Source organism: Alligator mississippiensis, chromosome 1, assembly GCF_030867095.1.
Source record: "Alligator mississippiensis isolate rAllMis1 chromosome 1, rAllMis1, whole genome shotgun sequence".
NCBI classification, from domain to species: Eukaryota; Metazoa; Chordata; order Crocodylia; family Alligatoridae; genus Alligator; species Alligator mississippiensis.
Genome location: NC_081824.1, coordinates 393870739 through 393886240, shown reverse-complemented (window position 1 = coordinate 393886240; position 15502 = coordinate 393870739). Strand labels below are relative to the sequence as shown.

The 15502-nt window shown below is 46.2% G+C and overlaps 1 long non-coding RNA gene across 3 annotated transcripts in view; it reads right to left on the bottom strand.

Annotated features, from left to right (window-relative positions):
* LOC106740377 (uncharacterized) overlaps positions 1-15190 on the bottom strand; it is a 47011-nt gene extending 31821 nt beyond the window's left edge. For 2 of the 3 annotated variants that reach the window (XR_009459934.1, XR_009459925.1), the window contains exons 1-2: positions 15006-15190; positions 5353-6735 (exon numbers count right to left, since the gene is read on the bottom strand). This is a non-coding gene — a long non-coding RNA (uncharacterized LOC106740377). The remainder of the gene's footprint in view (positions 1-5352; positions 6736-15005) is intronic. The other variant, XR_002090613.2, reaches the window with a different exon arrangement.
* Positions 15191-15502: the final 312 nt, after the last annotated feature.

Below are 15502 nucleotides of genomic sequence, written 5' to 3'. Positions count from 1 at the left end.
CCATATTATGAGAGAGGTTCTTAACATCATTAAAAAGGGGGGGAAAAAAAAGTAAAAATGTATTTTTGGGGGGAGGTTTTAAAAATGTCAGAATTCATAAGTCCCTGTCAGGAAGCATTATATTGTATATAAGCTAGTACTTTGCAATAGTTTTCACTCTAGATTTCTTTTATAGTAAGCTTCATGTATATGCCTTTCTTCCTTATTGACAAAATAAAAGACATACCTAATCCCTAATTTAACTTCAGTCATCTCAGTGAAGTTAGCTAAAGACAATTGGACTCACTGGGCATGTCTGCATGAGATGCTTTACTTCACAGTAGCATAGTTTACTGTGCAGTAAGCATGCGCATCTACATGTGTGCATGCTTACCATGCAGTAAACTTTGCTACTTACAAGTAAAATTGCTACCTGCCAAAGCAAGTAGCAAATTTACTTGTGAGTACTTACGGTGCAGTAACAGTCATGTAGATGCCACCAAGAAGCACGTTTGCTTCTGGTCAGCCCTGCCACTAGGGAGCCAGCCTCAGGGCCCCAGGGCAGGGAGCCTCTCTTGCCCCAGGGCTGGCCTGCCTCTGTGGCAGCCCCAGGCCTTTTAACAGCTTGCAGACATTTTGAGGCCCTCAGGCACAACAGCAAGGATCCTGGGGAGTCTCTTGGCCTCTGCTGCCCCTACACAGGCCACAGGTTACCTGCACCAGTCTTCCTGTACCCCTAGCACTGATGCCTGGCTCCACAGTACTGTGCAGCTGCCAGGCCCATGCCATTCAGCCCTGCAGGCTGCTGCACTGTCCCGTCAGGCCTGCAGGCCCACAGGCCCAGCTGCAGGCAGCTTCTGGCCACTGGGACCAGCACCAGCTGTGCTCAGCCAACCCCCAACAGCTTGCCCAGAGCCTGCTGGTGGTGTGGGGCTTCATTTCACCATACAGATCCCAGTCCCATGCTGTGCCACTGCACTGCAGCCAGCTGCCTAGTCCCAGCAGTGCAAGGACACCTACTCAGAGGCCTCAAAAGCTGTTGCTGGAGCCATGATGGCCTCATCATTGATACTATTTGCTACCACCCTGGGTCCCAACTGGCTACAGGGGCAGACTGGTGACCTCATGGTGCTGTGGAGTGAGGCAGAGGTGCAGCAGCAGTTGGCGTGAGGTGGGCGCTCCAATGCCAATGTCTATGAGGGGCTGTCAGGGCAGATGTGGAAGCACGGGCATGACTGGTCAGCACAACAATGCTGCATAAAGATGTCACCAATGGATGCCAGCAGCACAAAAGTCCTCCCCAGGGGGGACCCTTGGCTAGGTGCCCAAATGCTGTGACCTGCTGCCCAAGGACACCGCCGGGAGCTGCATGTCCTCATTGCCAACCAGAGACTCTGGGCAAACCAGCTCCACCACATGGTAATCCCTGCACTGGGGGAAGGTCCCTGTCTACCCCTGCCCCTAGCTCCCTCTCACAACTCCTCTCCCTGCTCAGGCCAGCCATGTTCCCCTGGCCCCTATGTTTCCCCCCTCCCACAGCACATAGGGAGATGGGAGACAATGCAAAACTTTATCAAGCAGCCCATGCCCCTACAGCTAGATGGGAATGGGCCTCTCACATGCCAAGGAATGCGTTGATGCCAGCAGTGATGTCCTACTCAGCTACAGGGGGCAGGGATGTGTAATGCAGCCACAGATAGCCCCACAGGCAGCAGCAAAGCTTATGGGGCATCCTGGGCATGCCCCCTGCACAGTCAAACCTCAAGGTCCTATGCCAGTTATGCAGGTGCACCTGGGGCACTGTGGTGATCAGCAGCAGCAGGGCATAGTAGGTTGGGCACCCCTTGGTCTGGCCCAGGTAATCAGCTCCTCACACAGCACCTGGACCACGCTTAGTGGGGGTATGCTCAGGGCACAGTGCCACCATGGGGAGGGGCTGACCTCAGAGCACCTCCCCAGAGAGGCTGGAGCCAAGGGCAACTCCAAGTCCCAGTCATCTGGGAGCCCCACAGCCCCTGAGCCCGGGTGCTGTGGCAGTACAGGAGACAAGCTGGCCTGCAGGAGAAGAGGGGACAGCAGGGTCTAGAGCTGTGGCAGCAGGTGCTGCCAGAAACCAGGCCTGCCTTGGCCTGGGAACATGGTAGGGGAGGCAGCCTTGCTGTGGCCAGAACACAGTGGCCAGCTAGCCTCAGGGGAGCAAGTGGTCAACTTACCATAGCCCTAGGGAACCTGTGCACACTTGAACCCTGATCTGAGACCTGGTAGTGCACGGCCCCTGGTACAGAACATCTGATCTCAGAAACATTGCAAACTCTTACAAAAAGCTTCTCTCTCATGTTTCTGCAGGCCCTGCAGCTGCACATTGGGAAGAGACCGCAAATGGAAGCCAGGATACAGTCTCAGATTTCCTGTTGCCCACAGCCAGGGCACTAGGGATGTCCTCTTGGACTAGCTGGTGATGGCTGTGGAGGACCAGCAAATGGATGCACATAAGTGGCATGTGGAGGACATTGGCCAGCAAGACAGGTGGCAAGTGGAGGATGTCACCCACAAGGATGCGAGGGACTAGTGCTAGGATGCATGGGACCAAGCAGACAGGAAGTTCAGGATGCAGATCCTGGCCCTGGAGCATGAGCATCTTCTGACAGAGGGCCATCCTGAGGCAGGTCACAATGCCACCCTGCCCACCTGCCTAGGGCAATTTTCTGCCACACCTTCGTTGTAACTAAAAAGTTGTTCCTAGATGGGAGGTTGCCCATTTAATGCCCTGATGCCAAGGGTATAATACATGGCTCCAAACTTTCCCTTACACCATGTCCCATGCCTCACAGATGGCATCTAAAAATCACTTTCAACTCTCCTGGCCCCATTAGCTGGGTCTCACTCAGCCTCCAGCCTACATTTGACCTCATGTGTCATCAGGCATACCTTGGCCTCTCTGTGCCCCTCACTGACATCACTACTTTGGCCAGACTATGCACAATCCTTCAGGCCCCCACAGACCCTACTCTACATGTCCTCTGACTTTCTGTCCCACACTGGGCCTCTAGCCCCTCTCTGGGCCACTACTCCACCCCTCACTGGAGTCCAGCCAGCAGGATGGGGTCCAGGTGGCATCTGCATGGTGGAAGTGGCCCTGGGATGGCATGCTGCAACCAGGCAGGTGGTCACTGCACATGGGGGGGGCGGAGCCAGCAGGGCCCAGATGGCCATGGATCAGGCAGCAGGTGGTGTGGTGGGGTGGGGCAAAAGGGCCAGTGCAGCAGCCATCAGGAGCCTGGGGTACTGGGCATCACTGGCAGTGGCAGGGACTGGAGCAGCCATGGTGTGAGGAGGCAGAAGCTGCCATTTGAGAGGTGCCACATGCTTTCCCCACACTGTGCATGCTGCCCTTGGCCAGAAACACACCTGTCCAGAGGATGGAGAACAGGGCTACTTTTTAAAGATGACGTCTGGCCACAGCCAGCTGTGGCAGGAGACTCCAGTTCCCCCTGGAGGTGCCTGGGGCCCACTGCAGGGCCCCAGGAAGCAGAAGTAGTTTGCTGCAGGGAGCAGCAAAATCTTGCCTCCCTACACATGTAGACACCTACCTGTGAGCTTTTATGCACAGGTAAGCTGGTCCAACATCAAATACACATGTCGACACACCCACTGAGGGGTCCCTCCCAACAGCCAATGAAGTCAGAGCATTGATTGGGATTGGGACCACCGGAGGGATCTGGCCTGTGGACAGCTGGGGTACGTACTACTAACCATCCAACCCATCGGGGGAAAAAGGTTCAAATGATTGAGTGAATGCCTAGCCCCACTGTAGTCAATCATAAAAAAAAATTGATAGTTACAATGAATGAAATGAAATCTAACTGATAAATCACATAAAGTCCTTGAACTATATATGGTTAATTATATAAAGAAAATCTCAGTAGTATTTAGGCACAGAAGCATTCATTGTGCATTACTGTAAGAGAGACAGAAAGTGGATACATTGCAAGAGATAAACCATAATTCTTTATGTTGAATAGTTACCACTTATTAAATAATATGAAATTGTGTCTTCATTGCTAGGGATAGCATTGTGCTGAGAGAAAAAGAGATTATGTCAGGAATTCAACACTGTAATTAGCTTCAAATAGTGCTCTCTATGCAGAGCACCTGTGAAGTTGATGGCTGTTGGCTTAGAAGCGGTATTTAAAGTTCTGTTTTTTGGGGAATTGGCTTATAGATATAGATATTATAAGGGGTCAAGATGGGCAGCAGGGGTTTAATGGATTTCTAAAGAGCTTGGGAGACATGCACACATTTTTCATGGCCCTGGAAGTAGATGGGCTGTCTAGCACAACAAGGCCAATGGATGTATACAGCCTGAGAATGAAGGGGGACATGCCATAACATGAGATCACAGCCTTCAAGGCAGATGGGCTGTCTAGCACAACAAGACCAATAGTGACACATAGTCTAGGAAACAGCCTGGGAACTCTTTGGCGGTACACCAGCAGCAAGGCTCCAGAGCAGCGGGGGGGGGGGGGGGGGGGGACTAAGTCCCAGTTTTAGGGTAACAGAACAAGTTAGGAGAAGGCCCAGAAGGCTATGTGGACATGTGACCACAGAGAGACAGCCAGCCAGAGATAGCCATGGATGAAGAGTCATCAGAAGTCATCAAGGGGGAAGAAGAATACAAAAGCAGTGACTTGAGATTAACAAAGGGTCCCTCCCATTCCTCCCTTTGTCTGGTCCCTCCTTTTGTCCCAGAGAGGGGTCCCCATCCCCATTCCTGTCCCCTGGGAAGGGTCCCTAAGGCCACCATGCACCAAGGGCATACCAGGAGCCCGTCTCATGAACCTCACTGGAGGGGGGCTGTGGGCCTCAGCATCCCACCTCCAGACTGCTGACACCTAAGAGAGAGAGCCTCAGAGGAGCCTGCATGCTGAACTGATGTACTTCAATGACAGCCCTAGGATTGGTAGTTATAAAAGTGTTTCATTGTTTGTATTCTTGTTTTTCTGTTCTTACTCTGTATCAACAAATTCGCCTATTATCGACTAGCAGTCTGATCGATCTGAGGATTGTGCCTGCCCGGAACAAAGATATAAGGTGCTGGGTCCAAATCCAGTCCAACATTGGCCACATCGGATAAGATGTACAGATTTGAATGCTTGGACTGGTACCTAAAAAAGAATTCATGCAAAAAAACAAAAACAAAACCTGAGAATACTAGTGAAGTTTTCTAATATTGCAAAGAGGCTAGGTGGGGGCAAATAGACTGAATGAACAGAAAGATTCAAGGGCACGTCCCCATGAGCAGGAACATGTTTCCCATCCTGGGTGCATAGAGGAGGCTGGGGCCATCACCTGGCCTAACCCCAGTAGCCTTACCTGGCCTCTGCATCCATGGCAATCCAGCAGCAGGGAACCTGACCAGCAGCGAGAGTGTGGCTCCAGGCAGTGAGGCTCCAATTTCCAGCAGTGTATGCTGCTGCCACATGCAGGTCGGTATCGACCTGGAAGGGTGTGAGCAGTGGGGTCCCGCAGGGCTCGGTCCCTGGACCGGTACGCTTCAATGTCTTCATCAGCGACTTGGATGAGGGAGTGAAATGTACTCTGTCCAAGTTTGCGGATGACACAAAACTGTGGGGAGAAGTGGACACACCGGAGGTCAGGGAACAACTACAAGCAGACCTGGACAGGTTGGACATATGGGCACAAAACAACAGAATGCAATTCAACAAGGAGAAATGCAAAGTGCTGCACCTAGGGAGGAAAAATGTCCAGCATACCTACTGCTTAGGAAATGACCTGCTTGGAGGCACGGAAATGGAAAGGGATCTTGGAGTCCTACTGGACTCCAAGATGAATGTGAGTCGTCAGTGTGACGAAGTCATCAGGAAAGCTAATGGCACTTTATCATGCATCAGCAGATGCATGATGAACAGATCCAAGGAGGTGATAATTCCCCTCTATCGGGCACTGGTCAGACCGCAGTTGGAATACTGTGTGCAATTTTGGGCGCCGCACTTCAAAAGGGATGTGGATAACCTGGAGAAGGTCCAGAGAAGGGCCACTCGTATGGTTAAGGGCTTGCAGGCCAAGCCCTATGAGGAGAGACTAGGGCACCTGGACCTCTTCAGCCTCCGCAAGAGAAGGTTGAGAGGCGACCTTGTGGCTGCCTATAAGTTCATCATGGGGGCAAAGAAGGCAATTGGTGAGGCTTTACTCACCAAGGCGCCCCTGAAGGTTACAAGAAATAATGGCCATAAGCTAGCAGAGAGCAGATTTAGACTAGACATTAGGAAGAACTTCTTCACAGTTAGAGTGGCCAAGGTCTGGAACGGGCTCCCAAGGGAGGTGGTACTTTCCCCTATTCTGGGGGTCTTCAAGAGGAGGTTAGATAAGCATCTAGCTGGGGTCATCTGAACCCACTACTCTTTCCTGCCTATGTAGAGGATCAGACTCGATGATCTATTGAGGTCCCTTCCGACCCTAACATCTATGAATCTATGCACCGACCCACTTTTTTAGGTGTGGGTTTTTTGACACCAGGATCTCCAGCAAATTAGCAGTGCCGGGAATCCCCACACATAAATGCTCATCTGAACACAGCCAAAAAGTCTATTAGAAACTAAATGGAAATAGTTATAACTAAAGATAAATGATACTTCCTTTAGAGTTCCAACTGTTATTTATCCATTTTAATAAGCTGTGAGAAAGAAATCAGGTGCATGGCAGAGGGAACTCTTTCAAATATTTTTAACTCGTTTTCTGGAAAAAAAAAAAAAAGGGTCAGATTTCAAGCAGATACAAGGTGTGTCAAGCAAAAAAAAAAAATTATATATAGAAATTAAATAAGTTCCTCTGAGGAAGACTGGCATCTCATAGAGCAGGAGTGGGCAAAATATGGCCTGTGAGATGGATCCCCTCTGTAAACCAAAATAATTATCATGGGCCCTTGCCCTTACTGCCCCTCTGAAAACTGGCACCTCCATGCAGGAGATGCAGCTTTGGTTGCTAAGCAAATAACTCCTACCCCCAGACCCGCCCCTATCCCCAAGGTAGGGGACAGTAGAGAATAGCCTGGCAGAGGTTTTTGCCTGGTGTCCCCATGGCTGTTTCCTAGCCCTTCCTCCCAGGAGAGTGGACATTCAGGTAAGGGCCCCACAGAGCTGGGGGCCAGAGACTCCTGTTGGGGGAAAGAGGGCTGCACTGCACTATGGGGCCAGGCTGGACTCACCCCACATGCTGCCCCCACGTGGCTGGGGACTGAGGCAGGAGTGTGGAAATGGGTGCTATGGTACTGGGAGGGCTAGTTCCACTTGCTGCCACCATATGCAACCAGGGACTTAGGCAGGAGCAGGGGAGCCATACACTATGGGGTCAGTAGGGGTTGGTCCGGCTTACTGCCACCACATGCAACTCCAGGGATTCATATACTCTGTGGACACCAAGGACTCACCCCCACCCACATATACACCTCCCACACACACTCATACCCTCCCACACACATGCTCCCACAGCCCCCACACACACTCCCACCCCTACCATATCCCCACACACCCACACCCTCTATACACACTCCCACGATCCCCAACCACACACACCCTTAACTTCCCCCACACAATATACTAGATTAAGACTGTATTTAGAACTATTATGCAATCACTTCTATATACATTATGCAAACACACATAAATCAGGACTAATTAAAAACAAATTAATTTAAAATGTGTTAACCAGGATCCCTGACTATTTCTCTGATTTAAAAAAAAATCTCCAATTTTCAGTTAAAAATAAGTAATTCCCAAATTCACATTTTTCCACAATTAAAATGAAACATCACTATATATATTCATACACACACATATATATACACAAATATATATACATACATACAATAGTGGTGTTCAATTTAAGTAACAGAAAAATGTGGATTTCAGGTTACTTTTTTATTTAAACCAAAAACTGGTGATTTTTTTTCAATCAGAGAAAACCAGGATCCCTGGTTATAATAGATGTTTGATTTTTTAGCATTTTTTTTCCTTGTTCCAATGTGGCAACCGCCCGCCCCTCCCAAAAGAAGTACTTCTGGGGCAAGGTGAGGGACTTCAGGTGGTAAAGGCCAGGGGTTAGGGACAGAACTTCAGGTCCCAAGATGTCAACCCAGGGTGGGGCACCTGTCAAAGGGAAGGGCTACCCTTGTGGCCCCTGACAGCTTACCAATACTCATTAAGTGGCCCTGTAGCCAAAATAATTACCCTCGATAACAGGAGTGGAGAAGAGGGAAAGAAATGTGTTGAAATGTAATAATATAATGTGCAAGGTTACAAACTTAGTGATAAGTAAGAATTTTTGCTAGAGGCTGGGAGATGATAACATGAAAATTACAGAGGAGGATAAAGACATGGCTGCAATGGCTAGTTTTAGAATAACCATGACCTGCTAATGTGTCATTGCTATATGAAACAATAAGATCCAATCCTCACCTAGGATCTACTGGTGAGGTTTTCAGAGCTATGTACAAGGCATTAGTGAGATCTGATGTAGGATAATATGTACAACTCTGGTTGCCCATATTCAAGAAAAATTAATTCAAGTTGAACTGGTTCACAGTAGAGCTACTAGGATGCTTAGCAGAATGGAAAATCAATCTTACAAGTAAAGACTAGAGAACTTGGTTCATTTAGCTTACGAAAACATAGCCTAAAAGAAGACTTAAGTATTGGGGAAGCTGGGGGAGCAAGGAAAACAATTTAGATTAAAAAAAACAATGTTACCACAAAAATAAATGGGTATAAATTGGTCACAAATAACTTTAGGCTGAAAGAAGATTTCTAGCAATCAGAGCATCAAGCTTTTGAAACAACTTTCCAATAAGAGTAATCGGGTCAAGACAACTATGCTGCTTTTAAAACTGTCAATTAATAAAATGATTATGTGGCCACAATTTTCTGTGATAGGAGAGGACTGAGCAGAGTGACTCAGGAGATCCCTTTCAGTTCTATTTAGTCTGAAAGTCCTGTTCCTTTAGGTATGATTTAGGGAAAGGAAAATCAGAGTCAGAACTCAATCAATATTAAAACTTTAATTTGCTATGCAAAATCTAAAATTAAGATGTAACCCTTGCAGTACATAATCTTTAATAGCATTTCATCTTCCTTTTAAATGATGTTTAAATGGGAGTTTGGGGCATTCAAAGAATAAAAGAACAAACCCCCAAAGCATGTCACAGAAAATGAAATGTACTCTTTGATCTTCCGATCTCCCATCTGCTGTTATATACATTTTTTCTTCAACTGATGAAACTGAGCAATTTTCTCACAGGTATGAGAGGTTTTATTTTACTTTTGTGAAATATTTTTCACAGCTCTAATGCTGAGGCACTGTTTTTTACTTGAAGTTTTGAAGATATTTAAGCAAAGGAACATCTTGATCTGAAAGATTATATCCACCCAGTTTCTATCTTTGTTGATTTCAGTGAGGGTTGCACATATGTAAGTGAGAGTAGAATATAGCCACAGGGTAATGGGAAAAAGCAGGCACATACACATTACAGCTATTTTATTTTATAAAAATATTGAACTCATCTGGCTCCAGTCCTACAAATTAATTTTAATATTGGCACCACAGGCAAAACAATCTGCATATACACAGCAGCTTGCATGATCAGACAGAGCCCTTGTTTACATTTATACAGCTTTTGCAAGAATATTCTAAAGAAATATTTTAATAGCAGGAGTGTATAGGCCAGCAGCAAATTTCAAGGAAACAATAGGGAATATTTGTAGAAAGTGAATACTGAATGTATAAAACACATGTATTCACACAGGAAGCCTAATTCTAAAGAGCTACACTTGTCTATGTTCTAATTTTGAGAAACAGCAACTTCTCACAAACAATTCACTGAAAGAGAAAGAGGCTATATTCACCAAATAAATTATTCACTAGAAATTATTTCCTTGGCTCCATTGGTGAGCTATGCTTAGTGTCAGTAGAAATTGTGAGCACGCTTGGAAATGTATAAATTACTTGAGCTCTATGTAAAATGCATGAATTCATTTTTTTTTATCTCTCCTCCTCCCCACCAGAGCCATTTTCCTCTCATAGGGAAAAGATTTCTGATGTACCCTCTGAATGACTAATGCAAAACTTTTAGAAGGATATACCCCTTTTATGTATATATTTTCTGCATTTTACTGTTAGAACATAAATAGCTATAGCTTTTCATTTTTATTTATTTATTCAAAGCCTAAATATTATAATTATAAGCATTACCAGGGTAAATTCATATTATATTTTGATCTTTGTAGCAGGAACTTTCCCTGGAAATATCTGAATCAAATGCAAGACTGAATGGCTATGTCTACACAAGATGCTGACTTAGTGCACGAACACAATATGTTCAATATCTTCACTGGAAATTTTCCAGGCCAATTGGAATGAGAAAGCATTGACAATCTCACAAAAAAGCTCTGCAATTTTTGATGTCATCTTTCATGAATTCTCACAAGGTATGGCTAGCTCTGGTGTGATTTTTGTGAGAAATCAAAACAGCAAGCTTTTAAACTGTTAACTTTATGAAACATACTAGTCATGAATACTTTCTGCGAAGGGGAGGTGGTCCCATTCTTTAACATTTTGGGTAATATTGTTTAGCTTCTTTGCTCACATCCTATTCAGAATTATAAACTATCTGACCTTATACATGGTAACTACATCAATGGCTTATTTGGAAAAAATTATATTGTGACAGGGGACCCTTACGAGGCCAGTCAAATGTAAGCCTACCCACCTGTCTAGGGCAGTCTGCCCCTATTTGTCTGCCATGTCTTGCTATTACATTAATTGTTGTAAAGTGTGGGAGGCTGCCCACTTTATGCCCTGATGCCTAGGGTGTTATACACAGCTCTGACCTTCCTTATACCATGCCCAATGCCTCACAGATAGCTTCATAAATTGATAATAGCTCTGGCCCATGGCTGGGCCAAGCTCTGCCCCTTTCTGGGCCTCTAGCATTCTTCCCTAATACTATGCCCCTCACAGGGCCTCAAAACACACTGCCTGTTTCTGGTCCTCATTCATAGTGACCCTCACTGGGTCACTCAACTCCATGCAGCCCCTTTGGATCCCCCCTTGGGTCCTACTCTACATGGCCCTTCAGGCTCTCCTACTTGTACACCAGCTGGTCCACATGCAACCCTTCAGGCCACCCTCACACAGAACGTACTCTACCTGGCCACCAGCCTTAGGCCTCACACTGGGCTGAACTCAGCCTCTAGCTCAGTGGTCACCAACTGGTTGATCATGATCAACTGGTCAATTGTGGAGCCTTTTCAGGTTGATCTGAGGCTGGGGGGGGGCTGAGTGCAAGTGTGCATGTGTGTGCGTGCTCTCCCCCCAGCCCAGAAGTTCAGTCCGTGGGGGAGAGAAGGAGGCCAGATCGAGACCCCTGCAGTGAGGGACAGAGCATGGCAGAGGCAGGAGCAGGGGTAAGGTGAGTGGGGCCCCAACCAGGTGAGTGGTAAGAGGATTGAGCCCAGGAAGCTTATCCAGGAGTGGGGGGGGAGTCCCGCTGGTCTGCGCACCCTGGTTCAGCCCAGCAGTGGGATTCATTGTGGCACCGAGCTGCTCCTGAGCCAGCTGCAGTGGGGCTTAGGGCACAAAGCCCAGCCCAGAACAGCAGCCACCTCCACCAAACACACATGGGGGGGGCACACTCCCCCCACAAGTGCAGGGCAGCGTGGGTGGCTGCAGCAGTGGTGAGGGAGGGAGTGGGGTAGGGGCAGATCCTGCACAGCTGGGGAGAGGCACAGGATGGAGCTATGAGCAACAAATCTGGGGTTTGTGGGAAGGGAGGGCATGCAGCTCGGAGGTTTATGGGTGGCACGTGCCCCCAGATTTGCACACAAGTTAGGGTGGGAGAGGCTGGTGCTAGAACAGTGATGGGGTCTTCCTGGCTTGGGTGCTGGGCTGCACTGTGCTCAGGCCAGGCGATGGTGCTGAAACTGGGGCTACAGGGTGGATGGACTTCAGGCACCTGAAAATTTTCTGTTGCCCCCCCGAAGACCTCCAAATGCTACTGGCACCAGTGCAGCCTTGTCCTCCTCCTGCCCCTTCCTTCCCTGAGGGCCCAAGGAGAGGGTGGGCTGCTGCTGTGGGCTGGGGTGGGAGACTGCTCCAGGCTTTTCCTGGCAGGGCTTTGGCTGTGCTGCATTCAGGGTGGGTGGTGGTGGTGCTGGGAAGGGGCCAGGAGGTGGCTATGGTGAATTTTCAGGAGCCTGCAGTCCACCCACAGCCCTGCTCCAAGTGCCGCTGCCCAACCCGACTGCATTACAACCCAACACCTGCACCAGGAAGATCCTAGTGCTGTCCTGGCCCCAGATCACCCTACCCTTCCCTGTGTGCAGATCTGGGGGCACAAGCCCCCCATGCCCTCCCAGGCTGTGTGCCCCCCTCCCTGTGTCCCCCAGATGAGCCACTCACAGCTCTGTCCTATGCCCCACCCCAGCTGTGCAGGGCCTGCCCTGCCCCATTCCTTCACTCAACACCATGAGGAGGCAGATTGAGGCCCCAGCAGTGAGGGAGGGAGTGAGGTACAGGTAGGAGCAGGGCTTTGGAGGACTGGGGGACAAGTAGAGTCATGTGGCAGTAGAAAACATCAATTTAAAATTGTGGGATTGATTCTCCCTTTACTTAAGCTTGTTTTATACCAGTTTCTTCTGGATTTTTTTCCTTTGCAGGAGCAAAGAAAAATAAGAATCATACCTATTTATTCTCATATAATTACTAACTTTATATCCTATTTTTTTCCCCCAAAGGAATAACTTTCTCTCTCTCATGAAAGCTATCCCTCATTTGCAGCATGGTGTTTGTGGCTCGATATGTAGCACCTCATAAAAGGTCATTTTTATACACTCATTATCAGGGATCCTGGTTTTCTCCAATTAAAAAAATCCTGATTTTTATATTAAAAAATGTAACCCCAAATCAACATTTTTCTGTGTTTACTATGAAATGCCACTAATATATAGATAATTCATTTTAATCACAGAAAAATGTCAATTTTGTGTTGCTTTTTTTTTTTTTAATCTGAATATTGGGGAATTTTTTTTAATCAGAGAAAACCAGGACCCCTGCTCATTCCACACACATTTTTATAGGTAGGAATAGGAAGGAGGTAATTTCATCTAAAAAAATGAAGTGCTATTTACTATAATTGTATTCTGGTTCTGTGTCACTTTAGCAGATGTCAGTTTGTAAATCTACTGGACTAGTTTATGCTGATATTATTTATTTATCTCTTTATTTAGACATATACCCTATCCTATCCAAAAGACTCAGACCAGCTTACAATAAACAATGAGGATTCCCAAAACAAAAAAAACTGAGAACTGAAAAATCATGGAAAAAAAAAGATTCCTCTCTTCCCCACAACCATTGTCTCCTAGCTCAAACCCCAACAAGCAAACCCTCCCACCAATCCCACCCATGTCTGAATAACTGTAACTGCAAGTTCATTCCATGACATTAAGTTCACTCCCATGTTATTTTTTATGATATTACTCCTAAAATATTTCATTTTTTATGGGCTACAAAAAAAATAATAAATAAATGAATGACTACACATAGAATTAAAAAAAAAAAAAATCTCTGGGAAGTTTTCTTTTCAAGTCTAGTTGCAAAGGACCATTTCCAGTGAAATGTTTCCCAGGCTTGATTTAGTAAGTATAATGAACATATTACTGATTGTTTCACCTGTCAAATTAAAAATATGAAACTGAATGAATGATGGAAAAATAGAGACGTGGAATAAATTTTTAACAAAGTAATTCAATTGAATAAAACTTAAAGGGTTGAAAAATAAAGTACTTTTACTTTTGGATAATTTATAGCTTAACTTCTCTTTTTTAAAATTCAAAAGAATCCCTTGGAAATCTGCAGACTTCATTCAGATTAAAAGTAAAAACAAAATCAATATTATATACAGAATAAAGATCATTTTGCTTATGGATTATTTTCAGAAGCAGAGAATTTCATGATTTCTTACAACTTATTAAAAAGACCCCTTTCTCCAGGTTTCCTGTGAATGCTGCAGACAGCACAATCAGATGTTGTTACTGCAACCTCTTTGTGAAAGATATATTTTTAGACATGAGAAACCTTATTCAGTGAAAATGGAATTGGGAAAATAGATTCCTAAGAGCTCCTAATTTTAGGGAAAATAGGAGCTTTGTTGATTTGCATTAAAACATCGACGGGTGTGATCCAGTTAACACAGGCATCAGTAATGCCTAATGATAATGATAATTTGTGAATAGGTTGGTCCTTAAATGGAAAGTACAAAGAAGGTATAGATCTGGGAGGGAGATACTCCTTGCAAATGGAGCTTCCACCTAGGTTCATGAACCACTAATTCATTCAAGTTGATTTTACAAGGGCAAAGAAATCTGAATGCATCCTGATATAAAGAGGGAGGTTTCTGGGTGTTTCCTAAGTTGCACCATCACATTCCCATTATCTATTTCCCCAAATTTTTCAGAGTATTTTTAATGGAAATGTTGACCTTTCTACTCCAGAATATGAGGGATGAATATCATTCTACTCTCTAGCTTTGCTCTCTACCAGTTCCATCCACCATTTTTACTATTGCTCCTGAGCTGCTGAATTCCTACTTCAGGAAACAGTCATCTACTTCCTCAACAGAGGAAGAAAAACAGTAGTTATCATCCCTTATCATAGCAGTACCTTTTCAACACTGCTGGCAGCTATATCTTGGGGTTCATGAAAACTTATAAAATACACATTTTCCAAACATTTCACATGCTTAATATAGCAAAACAAGGGGTTAAAGTCTGCAAGGATACAAACACATAAACATGCAGCCTTTGTAAAGTCAAGGTACAGGCATGCCCCAATATGAATAAGGAAGGGACCCAAGAACATTGAGGCTAGGTACAGACAGTCAAAAAGCCCAAGGCTAAATCAGTTCAGTCTATGCTGAACAGACTAAAGTGAAACAAAAGTGAACAAACATTTACCTTTGATTCAGGGATGCAGTCACATGGCTGCAGTGGCTTAGACCAGAAACCAAGGGTTGCTAGATCACTACTCTCTGAATGTGCGATCACTTCCTCTTCCTGTTGCCCCCAAGGTCTCTGGGATTTGCAGTACAGACTTATAACAACAGCACTCTGCAGGGTTGCTTATGCCTTCCTCTTTCTGCTTCCTTTTGCCTCTGAGTTCTGTAATCCACAGTTGCAGCCAGCAATAAATTTGAGCAGGGGAAGGGGTGTTTAATCCCTAACCCTGGCCCCAGCTGGAGTTTGCCTGGGGACAGTCCCCCCCCCCCCTTCCCCTTGCAGACTGGGCTGCATCCCCTGCTGCACTCCCCCCCCCCCCAATCTTTAAGCCCTCACTGCTCCAGCTAGGGAGCAGAGGGGTGGAGGCAACTGTACTCTGCTCAAGCAGACAGCCCAGACCAAGGCTGCAAAATGCTGGAGGACTCTGATTTAACTTGAACCAGGAAGGAGTCTGG